This window comes from Salmo trutta, chromosome 7 (genome assembly GCF_901001165.1).
Source record: "Salmo trutta chromosome 7, fSalTru1.1, whole genome shotgun sequence".
NCBI lineage: Eukaryota > Metazoa > Chordata > Actinopteri > Salmoniformes > Salmonidae > Salmo > Salmo trutta.
In genome coordinates, this window is record NC_042963.1 from 21,154,094 (window position 1) to 21,167,272 (window position 13,179).

Genomic DNA, 13,179 nt, shown 5'->3' on the forward strand with positions numbered 1-13,179 from the left:
CCATGGTAGAAACTTTTACCTATTTTATTGGTCAGCTTGTCATGAAAGAAATAGCCTATTCCAAACAGACTCTGGGACAGTTGTGGGACGGTAGATCCCAAATTCATACAACCAGTGGGCCTAGGCTACACAATTTTTTTTTTTTAAGCAAGCCAGATGACACAAATATTATATATATATATATATATATATATATATATATATATATATATATATATATATATATATTGTATGGATAGCCAGGGGCACACTCCAACAGTCAGACATAATTTATAAACGAAGCATTTGTGTTTAGTGAGTCCGCTAGATCAGAGGCGGTACAGATGACCAGGGATGTGCTCTTCATAAGTGTGTGAATTGGACCATTTTCTGTCCCGTTTAGCATTCAAAATGTAACAAGTACTTTTGGGTGTCAAGGAAAATGTATGGAGTAAAAATGACACTATTTTCTTTAGGAACGTTGGGAAGTAAAAGTTGTCAAAAATATAAACAGTAATGTACAGATGACTTAAAAAATATGACTTAAGTAATACTTGAAAGTATTTTTTACTGTGTACGCGTGTGATAAATAAGATACATTCCGAATATTTTGTACACAGGCAAATTCAATTCCACCAAATTATGCAAATTAACCTATCAGCATGACCAGTCAAATGTATTTCCATAGGCTAAAATGCATTATTTTGTAAATGGGATATTTTCAACTTCTAACGGACAATAGGCGGTGTCAGTTTTATTGATAGGCTTTTTTATTTATTTTTAATCGGCCAAAAGCCGGCTATTACCAGCTAACGGAAACCCTGACACGCACACATACTGCCTTCTGCCTGTCAGTCCAGTCTGCCCACGCCATGCTACCTCATGGGGGGATGGAGGATCAGAAATAGAGAGCGAGGGAGGATTAGGGATAGAGGGAGGGATGGTGATAAAAAGAGGACCACTTTGAATGGACACGGTGACCTCATCATGGCTTGGGGTCAAGTGAGGGACGATGGGGGATGTCAGAAGACACGAGTCAGGCGGGAAAACGCCTGGAGGTGTGTGTGTGTGTGTGTGTGTGTGTGTGTGTGTGTGTGTGTGTGTGTGTGTGTGTGTGTGTGCGCGCGCTTCTGTAAGTGTGTTTACATGGTGGACGAGGTCTTTAATAAGGTGCTATACTCTGGGTAAAACATGACCTTCAGCTCACCACAAGCCTGCACAGACAAAGAAGACTCTAATCTGGGTTTTCTCTCTTCACCCAGAGGGATATCATATTGGCTCCTTAAAGGAAGAGGGGGAGGATTGTCTACACACACACGCACACACACCACCAGGCTTCATGTCCACCACCGGCCGAGATGAGAAATAGAAGATTTAATGAGAGCCTTCACTGTGGTTCTGACACCGCTGGGCACATTCAATTCAAGATCTGTCCAATAGATCCTGCTTCTTGAAATATTTCGCACATGAGCCTGATTGCTTTGTGTGTGTGCATGCGTGTGTGTGTACATTCCTGAGTGTGTACACACACTCTTCTCCTCCCCTGATCCACTTACCAGTACTTTCTGGAGAGGAGGATTTGTCAATGTGGCTAAATGAGATGGCTCATTGACTCAGACATAGGTGAAAGATCCCTCCAAGCTCTGCCTGCACTGAGCCATTTGTTCTTGTTCCACTGTAATGCTAAACAAATACACACTCTCTCCTACGGGATAACACCCTGTGAAAACTAGCACCACTAGCTACCTGTGACAGCACGTTGTGCTAAATCAACACCTTTCTTGTGTAAATATGCTTCATCACAATTTTATTTTACTAGGCAAGTCAGTTAATAACAAATTCTTATTTTCAATGACAGCCTAGGAACAGTGGGTTAAATGCCTTGTTCAGGGGCAGAATGACAGATTTGTACCTTCTCAGCTCGGGGATTTGATCTTGCAACCTTTTGGTGACTAGTCTTTTGGGGTGAGTGGAAACTTGTAAAGTATGCACAAAGAGAGGTACTTGTAGTCTTTTTCCACTGTCTTTTATGACAAAGCAATTCCTGTGCCACTCCAAATACAATGAAATGTTCCGAGTAGCCAATCTCTAGAGATTAAGATTAAAGCATGGAACACAGCGAGTAGTTATCACACTAGGAGGCCGTTCCTTCTCTTGCTTGAACAAAAGACATACCGACCTGGTACTGATGAAACTTGATTTTGAGCCAATTGAGAGAACAAACCTCCACGTGGGGAAATAGCCGTGGGAAGTAGGGGTGTTGAAGGTGCTGCAGCACCCCCTGATAAAAATGTATGTATGAAAAATCAAATAATAATGTAAATACAAATTATCACAAAATGAATGAACTTGGCCTTTATTGCTCCTGCATGAGCGGACAAAATTACTCCTCAGCAAGAGGCATTAGAAGAAGACAAAATTTGGTGTGTCATCAAAATGGTCTCTGACTTGTGTCAGGCTCACTCAGGTGTAAAAAACGTATATTTCCTCCTTCTTTCAATGCAGAATTTAATGTCATTTTTTACTGGTAACGTAACTGATTACAGTTAGTTATTTTGTAATGAGATTACACATTCTCCAACCCTGTGTGTGTGTGTGTGTCAGTGCGTGCATGTGTGTGTGTGTGTGAGTGTGTGTTTGTGTTACCTGCTCAGGTTGGTGTGAATTGTGACACCTTGTGTACGCTGCAGGGCAACACTGTGATGGGAACCCGCCTCGAATCTGATTGGTTGGCGTAAAGATCGTTCCGTCTGAGTGGCTGTGAGAGGCAGTGTCTTGTCTCTGTGTGTGAGAGAAGGAGATAGAGTTGTGTGTGTGTGTGTGTGTGTGTGTGTGTGTGTGTGTGTGTGTGTGTGTGTGTGTGTGTGTGTGTGTGTGTGTGTGTGTGTTTCAGGGAGTTTGGAATGTGTATGAGGGAGAGGGGAGAGAGAGTGAGAGAGAGCAGAGGGCCTGGCAAGCGTGTGAACTGTCAGTTAACACCCACATTATTTGTCTAAGGGATGGGAATTGTACTAGGCAAGGGAGATAGATACAAGGCTCTTTATGGTTCACAGTCACAGCCCTCAGCTTATTTTAAGAGTAACCACGATGCAAGCTGGAACAGATATTTCCACCCAGCAGTGGTTGCATCCCAAATGGCATCTTATTCCTTGTGTAGAACCAAAAGTACTGCACTATAGGGAAGTTAGTATCTGAGGAAAAACAGTCTTTGAATGTATGTTTTGTCTAAGATGTTATTATTTTTCACAGATCCTCACTCTAGCGCTTTCAGTGTGTACATACACTACATGACCAAAAGTATGTGGACACCTGCTCATCGAACATCTCATTCTAAAATCATGGGCATTAGTATGGAGTTGGTCCCCCCTTTGCTGCTATAACAGCCTCCACTCTTCTGTGAAGGCTTTCCACTAGATGTTGGAACATTGCTGCGGGGACTTGCTTCCATTCAGCCACAAGAGCATTGGTGAAGTTGGGCACTGATGTTGGCCAATTTAGGCCTGGTTCGTAGTCGGTGTTCCAATTCATCCCAAAGATGTTCGATGGGGTTGAGGTCAGGGCTCTGTGCAGGCCAGTCAAGTTCTTACACACCAATCTCAACAAACCATTTCTGTATGGACCTTGCTTTTTGCACAGGTGTATTGTCATGCTGAAACAGGAAAGGGCCTTCCCCAAATTGTTGCCACAAAGTTGGAAGCACAGAATTGTCTAGAATGTCATTGTATGCTGTAGTGAAAGCAATGTTAAAACTTCCCTTCACTGGAACTAAGGGGACTAGCTTGAACTATGAAAAACAGACACATATCATTATTCCTTCTCCACCAAACTTTACAGTTGGCACAATGCATTCGGGCAGGTAGCATTCTCCTGGCATCCACAGATCCCAGATTAGTCTGTCGTTCTGCCAGATGGTGAAGAGATTCATCACTCCAGAGACTGTGTTTCCACTGCTCCAGAGTCCAATGCCGGTGAGCTTTACATCACTCCAGCCGATGCTTGGCATTGCGCATGGTGATCTTAGGCTTGTATGTGGCTGCTCTGCGAACAGTTCTTGTGCAGACATTGCTTCCAGAGGCAGATTGGAACTCGGTAGTGAGTGTTGCAACCGAGGACAGATGATTTTTACACGCTTCAGCACTCGGTGGTCCCATTCTGTGAGCTTGTGTGGCCTACCACTTCACGGCTGAGCCATTGTTGCTCATAGACTTTTCCACTTTGCAATAGCAGCCCTTACAATTGACTGGGGCAGCTCTAGCAAGGCAGAAATTTGACAAACTGACTTGATGGAAAGGTGGTATTCTATGACGGTGCCATGTTGAAAGTTAATGAGCTCTTCAGTAAGGCAATTCTACTGTCAATGTTTGTCTATGGAGATTGCATGGCGGTGTGCTCAATTTATACACCTGTCAGCCACAGGTGCCGAATCCACTCATTTGAAGGGGTGTCCACATACTTTTGTATATATAGTGTAAATGATTTTGTCCTTGGGTGATTTCATGTGGTATTGATCATTTGGAAAGCAGATAACATAAAATGCGCAAGGAGGTTGGTACACAGAGCCCCTGCCAGGCATCTCATGGTGCTTTACCATTTATGTTAATTTTGTAAGCTCTAGTGTTATTTTCTTCCATCAGTAGTGTGACACTTAAGAAATGGGGCGAGCAGAATCAACAACCTCTGCATCATTCAAGACTGTTGCTTTGTGAGAAGGTGTTAAAGATCACAGTTAGCCATTGTTATGTAAATGAGAGCTGACAAGTACTCAGGGCCTTGCCTTGGCTCCAAGTCAGAGCAGGTCCACCGGAGCCCTGGCCCAGTGAGACACGGGTTCTGGCCTGCGTAGATGGAAGCAGAGAAGTCTGAACCTTTTGTGTGAAATACAGCGGTAAATCCTCATTGGAAATGCTGCACCAGAGCCCAGAGAGAGAGAGAAAAAAACAGGCTAATCTGGGCTGAAGCTAGGGTCAGGAGTCCTCAGGCTGACTATAGCTCCTGCACTGAGCCCTCCTGGGCCCAGCTAGTCTCTGCCTCTTTTTGGATCTCTCGCTCTCCCTCTCTCTCTCTCTGTCTCTCTCTCTCTCTCTCTCTCTCTGTCTCTCGCTCTCTCTTGTTTCTCTGTTTGCCTGGCCATTTCTTTCTCTTTGTCTTTCTGTCTCTCTCTTTATATTTCTCTCTTTTTATATTTCTCTCTCTATGGGAAATACGGAAGCATTCCACACTCATACTCTCTCCCTCTGTCTCCCACCCCACTCCTACTCTCTTTTCCCTCCCTCTCTCCCTGATGCTTTTTATATCTCGGGCAGCGCTGCAGTGCTGTGGGCCTTGCTGCCATGCCTACGTGGTCAGTGGTTAGGGGAGATTGAATCATTAACAAGGGAGATGGGCCCCGCTCATTCTCTCATTAGTATTCTACTGTTGGCACGGCTCCACTGCTGCTGTGCTGCACAGAGAGGAGAGGCACAGAGGGTCATGTGGTTATTTTCGGCAGTTCGGAAACAATACATTTTTTTTCATGAGGCAAGCTGAAGTTCAGTAGCCAAAGTCTACACCCCTTCCTAGGTGATTCTTCAATGAAGTGGTTGTTGTCAACAAGAGATGACAAGTTTTTATGCAAATTGTCACTTGAGAAATACTACACCAAACATCTTAGTTAGATGTAAAATTGAGCGACTAAGACCTCCTCGGCAAAAACGTCAACATTAATGACTGATTTCTTGATTTATCTTTTTGAGGAAGTGTTATGGCTATGTTTTGTATGGCGTCGTAAGAGGGACAAACAGTAAAATTGATACTTTGTTTTCGTCTTTCAAGGAAATGCTTTTTTAAGGGAGTATGCGAGGCACAGACGTTCGCTTCGCCCAGCCAAGTTCTGCTAGGAGTAATGTGGACCACTTTATACATTCATAAACACACATGATACAGTGAGCTCCAAAAGTATTGAGACAGTGACACATTTTCTGTTGTTTTGGCTCTGTACTCCAGCACTTTGGATTTGAAATGATACAATGACTATGAGGTTAGAGTGCAGACCGATCCATATCGGGTGAACCGTTTAGAAGTTATAGTACTTTTTGTACATAGTCCCTTCATTTTAGGGGACCAAAAGTATTGGGACAAATTCACATATGTGTATTAAAGTAGTCAAAGGTTTAGTATTTTGTCCCATATTCCTAACACGCAATGATTACATCAAGATTGTATCTCTATGTTAGATGCATTTGCGGTTTATTTGGGTTGTGTTTCAGATTATTTTGTACCCAATAGAATTGCGTATTGTATCAATTTGGAGTCACTTTTATTGTAAATAAGAATAGAACATGTTTCTAAACATTTCTACATTAATGTGGATGCTACCATGATTATGGATAGTCCTGAATTAATCGTGAATAATGATGTGTGAGAAAGTTACAGACGTACAAATATCATATCCCCAAGACATGTTAGCCTCTCGCCATTACAATAACAGGGGAGGTTAGCATGTCTTGGGGGGGAGAGATATTTATGCCTGTTTAACTTTCTCACTCATCATTATTCACGATTCATTCAGGGTTATCTATACATTACTATACACTATACATTATTTACCATTCATATCAATTGGCCAAAAACATTTTTGAAACACAATCAAAACAGCAAATGCATCCAACAAGTTTGTAGGAATAAGGGACCAAATACTAAACTTTTGACTACTTTAGTCAACAAATATTTTTGGTCCCCTAAAGTTAGGGGACTATGTACAAAAAGTGTTGTGATTTCTAAACTGTTCACCTGATGTGGATGAAAATACCCTCAAATTAAAGCTGACAGTCTGCACTTTAACCTCATAGCCATTACATCATTTCAAATCCAAAGTGCTGGAGTACGAAGCCAAAATGTGTCTCACTGTCCCAATACTTTTGGAGACAGAAACACTCACATGTGCAGAAACAGACAAGTATACACACTCTCCCTCGCCATCTCCTCCCTCACTCTCTTTACCCCTCTCTCTCTTCTCCCCTCTCTATCCCCCCCCCCCCCCCCTCTCTCTCTCTCTCTCTCTCTCTCTCTCTCTCTCTCTCTCGCTCACTCTCTTTCAGTGCAGGAAATAGATAATGTAAGTCCTAGGTTGTAGCGCTTGTCGGCTGTGTTTGCTATCTGTCTTATCCCATTAAGACGCTGGAAGTATAAGCAGCACTCTCCCAGACCCTAGTTCTGAGCCCCTTCAGTCCTACTAGTCACACAAACATGCACATACGTGCGCACCCACATGTATTTGTTATTTCACCTTTATTTTAACAGGGAGTCATATTGAGACCCGAGTCTCTTTTACAAATGAGCCCTGCAGTACGTGCACATGGGTGTGGTGTCACGACGCGCCCTTTTTGGGTGAGGATCACAGTCTTCTCTCTCACTCTCTCTCCCACAACAGGTTTATAATGGTCAGAAATACCTAAAACTCTTTACCCCACTCGGACAAAATGAAGGTTGAGAATCCCTTTGTTACCACAGAGAAAGACTTTGCAGTACGGTAACCTCAAAAGGTTGAATAATGTAACAATATTTCTGTTTTCCAACCAGTTGAAATTGTCCATGGGTACTCAAAGAACAATCATGTCAAATTCCTTACTAATTTGTAATGTAACTACCACAGCAGAACAACATAACTGTTTCTCTCAATGTGTATATTTCCCAGTTACCAGATTTACATCTGAATGTTGTATAAAACGAATGATTGGGTATGTGACTACTTTTGAAAAGATGAAATGTGATGTTAGCCCTCTAAATGAGAGTATGGTTTTTCGTGTAAAGTTTTAACTAGTCAGTGACCACACCCCGTGTGCACAGACATTTACATCGGCGTCATGGAACACCCCCTTTTCTACTCCAGAATAAAAGGACTCGTGAAATTTTTTTTGTCAAGATAACACCGGGACAGTGTCCCCACATTGAAACTACTCTCTAAAGACCAAAACATGCCAGGTGACGCTGGTGTGTGAAGTGGTTTAACCTCTATGGGCTAGGCGGGACGAATTCGTCCCACCTACGTAACAGCCACTTGAAGCCTGTGGCGCGATTTTCAAAACCTTAAAAATCCTATTACTTCAATTTCTCAAACATATGACTATTTTACAGCTATTTAAAGACAAGACTCTCGTTAATCTAACCACACTGTCCGATTTCAAAAAGGCTTTACAACGAAAGCAAAACATTAGATTATGTCAGCAGAGTACCAAGCCAGAAATAATCAGACACCCATTTTTCAAGCTAGCATATAATGTCACAAAAACCCAGAAGACAGCTAAATGCAGCACTAACCTTTGATGATCTTCATCAGATGACAACCCTAGGACATTATGTTATACAATACATGCATGTTTTGTTCAATCAAGTTCATATTTATATCAAAAACCAGCTTTTTACATTAGCATGTGACGTTCAGAACTAGCATACCCCCCCCCGCAAACTTCCGGGGAATTCGCTAACATTTTACTAAATTACTCACGATAAACGTTCACAAAAAGCATAACAATTATTTTAAGAATTATAGATACAGACCTCCTCTATGCACTCGATATGTCCGATTTTTAAAATAGCTTTTCGGTGAAAGCACATTTTGCAATATTCTAAGTACATAGCCCAGGCATCACGGGCTAGCTATTTAGACACCCGGCAGGTTTAGCACTCACCAATATCAGCTTTACTATTATAAAAGTTTGATGACCTTTTGTTGTCTTCGTCAGAATGCACTCCCAGGACTGCTACTTCAATAACAAATGTTGGTTTGGTCCAAAATAATCCATCGTTATATCCGAATAGCGGCGTTTTGTTCGTGCGTCCCAGACACTATCTGAAAGGGTAAATAAGGGTCGTGCGCATGGCGCAATTCGTGACAAAAAAAATCTAAATATTCCATTACCGTACTTCGAAGCATGTCAACCGCTGTTTAAAATCCATTTTTATGCCATTTTTCTCGTAGAAAAGCGATAATATTCCGACCGGGAATGTCCATTTAGCTAAACTGAGGAAAGTAAACAAAGCTTTCGGTCGACGCGGGCACGAGCCTGAGTCTCACAGTACTGTAACCAGCCACTACCCAAACGAGCTACTTTTTTTTCAGCCAGAGCCTGCAAAGCCACGATTCAGCTTTTTACCGCCTTCTGCGACCCTATGGCAGCCGTAGGAAGTGTCACGGGACAGCTAAGATCCTCACTCTTCAATAAACAGAGACAAGAAGAACGACACCTTGTCAGACAGGCCACTTCCTGCATGAAACCTTCTCAGTTTTTTGCCTGCCAAATGAGTTCTGTTATACTCACAGACACCATTCAAACAGTTTTAGAAATTTTAGGGTGTTTTCTATCCATATGTAATAAGTATATGCATATTCTAGTTACTGGGTAGGAGTGGTAACCAGATTAAATCGGGTACGTTTTTTATCCAGCCGTGAAAATACTGCCCCCTAGCCATAACAGGTTAAACTACAACTCTACAAAAGGACAAGACCAGAGAAAGTGCAGATCATCCCCACGCTGAAATGGTGAAGACATCTACAAACTAAAGACCAATTATTCAGGCTGCAGCTGTTTAAATTCTTTAGTCTGGTAAACGCATCTGGTCTAAGAACATTTCCGAATGGTACTCGGAAGTATCCATAATAACAACCTCCAACTACGGAAGACCTTGATCTCTGGTGGATGCAACCAGACTCTCTAACTATTATCCAGCAGACGGACCGGCGATCACAGAGAGGGACAACAAAGGCATACACTCGTAGATACGTAAATTGCTATTTATTTTCTAATGAGTGGCTGTTCATGTTCAAAGTATTAGCATTTACATGAAGGTAATTATGAACTATATTACAGTGGGTCCATTTGGAGTTTCCCCACATTTGAACTGTCCCCACCCCTTTCCTTTGTCTACCAAGCCGTAATATCGGTTTCATCCACTAGGGACTTTTGTTGTGTCATGTTGGTACCCAATGTATAACTAATTGTATGTGTGTTTATGCAATTCTGTGACTGATTAGTTAGTTAGTAAATAAATAATTAAGCCAATTTGTATATCGCTGATTCATGATTTGATGCTAGTGTTCTTGCAGATATCCAAGGGTTTGAAACATTCAGGAATGAGATTGATGAGGTAATAATACATTAATTGAAGACAGTAATCGATAAGATAATGAAATATTAAAAGAGTTATATTCGTGAAATTGCAACTCTATAAACAACATTTTCCTGTGGTTCTCCGACTTCCTAGTTAATTACAATTTCGTGATTCATTTAATCACGGAATAACTACACATAGAGAATTGATTTGATAAATATAAGTCTTCACATTTACTGATAGTCAACGCTATGACAGTGGACACACACCCTTAGCTAGCAGGAGTTCTCTCAGCCCCATAGTGTCAGCCCAAGACAGCACAGAACAACATTGCATTTAATAATAATGACTGTGTTTCCTGGAGCCAATGTTCAAACACGACTATGCCAACAGTTGGAAAATAGCGCTCTCGAACGTGCCTCGTTGCCTAAAAGAACAAGGCAACACCCACAGATTGCTCATTAATAGGTATATTGAAAGAGCGAAATGGGTCGGCAGGAGAGCAAAAACATATGTTTGTGGCCACAGCAACAAGCTGGCTTTATTAGTTCCATCACAGAGGGCTCTGATGAATAATGGGGGGAGCGGGTTGCCTGTGACCTAAAATGGCCACCAATTTGTCACTGCTGCTTACTGCCCTGGAACTCTTCACTCGGCAACTGTCTTTGTGCCCTTGTGTGAGGTTCTGCGGGACCCGACAACAGGACAACATGGTCTAAAGAGGAAAAGGTCATACGTTATCCATGAGAGACGCAGGAAAAACAGCTGCCGATAACAATACAAAAAAGACTGAAAAATACATACATTTACATGATTTTATAAGGTGACACTCTCCCACTACATTTGATTTTGAAGAAACAATGGAAACACTGGAAAAACAGCACAATAAAATCACTGACACTATCATAACATCTACAGAGCCGCCAGAAAGTATTCATACCCCTTGACTTATTCCACATTTTGTTGTGTTACAGTCTGAATTCAAAATTGATCAAATAGATTTTTTTCACACATCTACAGTACTAACAATACCCCATAATGACAAAGTGATTTTTTGGTTGTTGACATTTTTGCTAATTTATTGAAAATGAAATACAGAAATATCTAATTTACATACATATTCACACCCCTGGGTCAATACATATTAGAATCACCTTTGGCAGCGATTATAGCTCTGAGTCTTTCTGGGTAAGTCTCAAAGACCTAGATTTGCGCATTATTCTTAAAAGAAATCTTCAAGCGCTGTCAAGTCGGTTGTTGATCATTGCTAGACAGCCATTTGCAAGTCTTGCCACAGATTTTCAAGCTGATTTAAGTCTAAACTCTAACTCGGCCACTCAGGAACAATCAATGTCATCTTGGTAAGCAACTCCAGTGTATATTTGGCCTTTTGTTTTAGGTTATTGTCCTGCTGAAAGGTGAATTTGTTTCCAGTGTCTGTTGAAAAACTGAACCAGGTTTTCCTCTAGGATTTTGCCTGTGCTTAGCTCTATTTTGGTTATTTTTATCCTAAAGAACTCCCTAGACCTTACAGATGACCACCATACCCATAACATGATGCATGCTTGAAAATATAAAGAGTGATACTCAGTGATGTGTTGGATTTACCCCAAACACAAAGCTTCGTATTCAACATAAAGTAAAATTCTTTGCCATATTTTTTGCAGTTTTACTTTAGTGCCTTACTGCAAACAGGATTTATGTTTTGGAATATTTGTATTCTGTACAGGCTTCCTTCTTTTTACTCTGTCATTTAGGTTAGTGTTGAGGAGTAAATACAATGTTGTTGATCCATCCTCAGTTCTCTCCTATCACAGTCATTTAACTCTGTAACTGTTTTAAAGTCACCATTGGACTGAGTGGTTTCTTCCTCTCCAGAAACTGTTATGAAGGACGCCATTGTAGTGACTAGGTGTAATTAACAACTTCACCATGCTCAAAGGGATATTCAATGTCTGCTTTTTTTACCCATCTACCAATAGGTGCCCTTCTTTGCAAAGCGTTGGAAAACCTCCCTGGTCTTTGTTGTTGAATCTGTCTTTGAAATTCACTGCTCGACTAAAGGACCTTACGATAATTCTATGTATGGGATACAGAGATGAGTTAGTCATTCAAAAATAATGTTAAAGACTATTATTGCACACAGAGTGAGCCCATGCAACTTGTAAAGCACATTTCTTCTCCTGAACTTATTTAGGTTAGCCATAACAAAGGGGTTGAATACTTATTGACTGAAGACATTTCAACTTTTAATTTTTTATTAATTTGTAAAAATGTCTAAAAACATAATTCCACTTTGATATGATGGGGTATTGTGTGTAGGCCAGTGACACAACATCTAAATGTTATCAATTTTAAATTTAGGCTGTAACACAACAAATGTGAAAAAAGTCAAGGGTTGTGAATACTTTCTGAAGGTACTATATAGGAGATTTAAAGGGAACAATCTCTATAAGTGACTGAACAATCGTTTTACTGTCCATTCACTGGCTTACACTGTGTTTTCACTTCTTCACCAGAGGAGAGGTTACGTTTACTTTCTCCTCTGACTGACTTTGAGTAAGTGGCTGCTTCACTTCCTGATAGCCTTGATGTGTTGAAAAATACCAGGGGCTACCGTGACCCTTGAGGCCAGCCACACAGAGGTGCGCATGATGGACAGCTGCCTCACACCCTGAGAGGAGGTAGAAAAATAACTAACGTGGATTTACTCTAAACATTCCATCCCAGCAGGGTAGTGCCACCCTGAACCCGACTCTGACCTGAAAGCAACCTCACCATATGCTGAGCAGATTCAGGGAACAGAGAGAGAGGGAGAGAGATGGTTGTTGATATACTGTATATATTATTATTGTTGCTCAAACATGTTTTTAACTTATATAATACTTCATATACTTTGATTTGGCAACAGTGGCAAGCATCCATTTATGCCAATGAAGCAATTATTGAATTGAATTGAGAGAAAGAGAGGGCAAGTAATGGGGTCTGTGCACTGAAAACGCAATCTCCGTTTCTTCAACTCTGTATGTTCAACGAGGCAAGGTTTCAGCATGTTGTTTCAGCATGTTGCATTGGGGGCTGGGGGAAGTGATATCCCCGAACTGCAAAGTGATT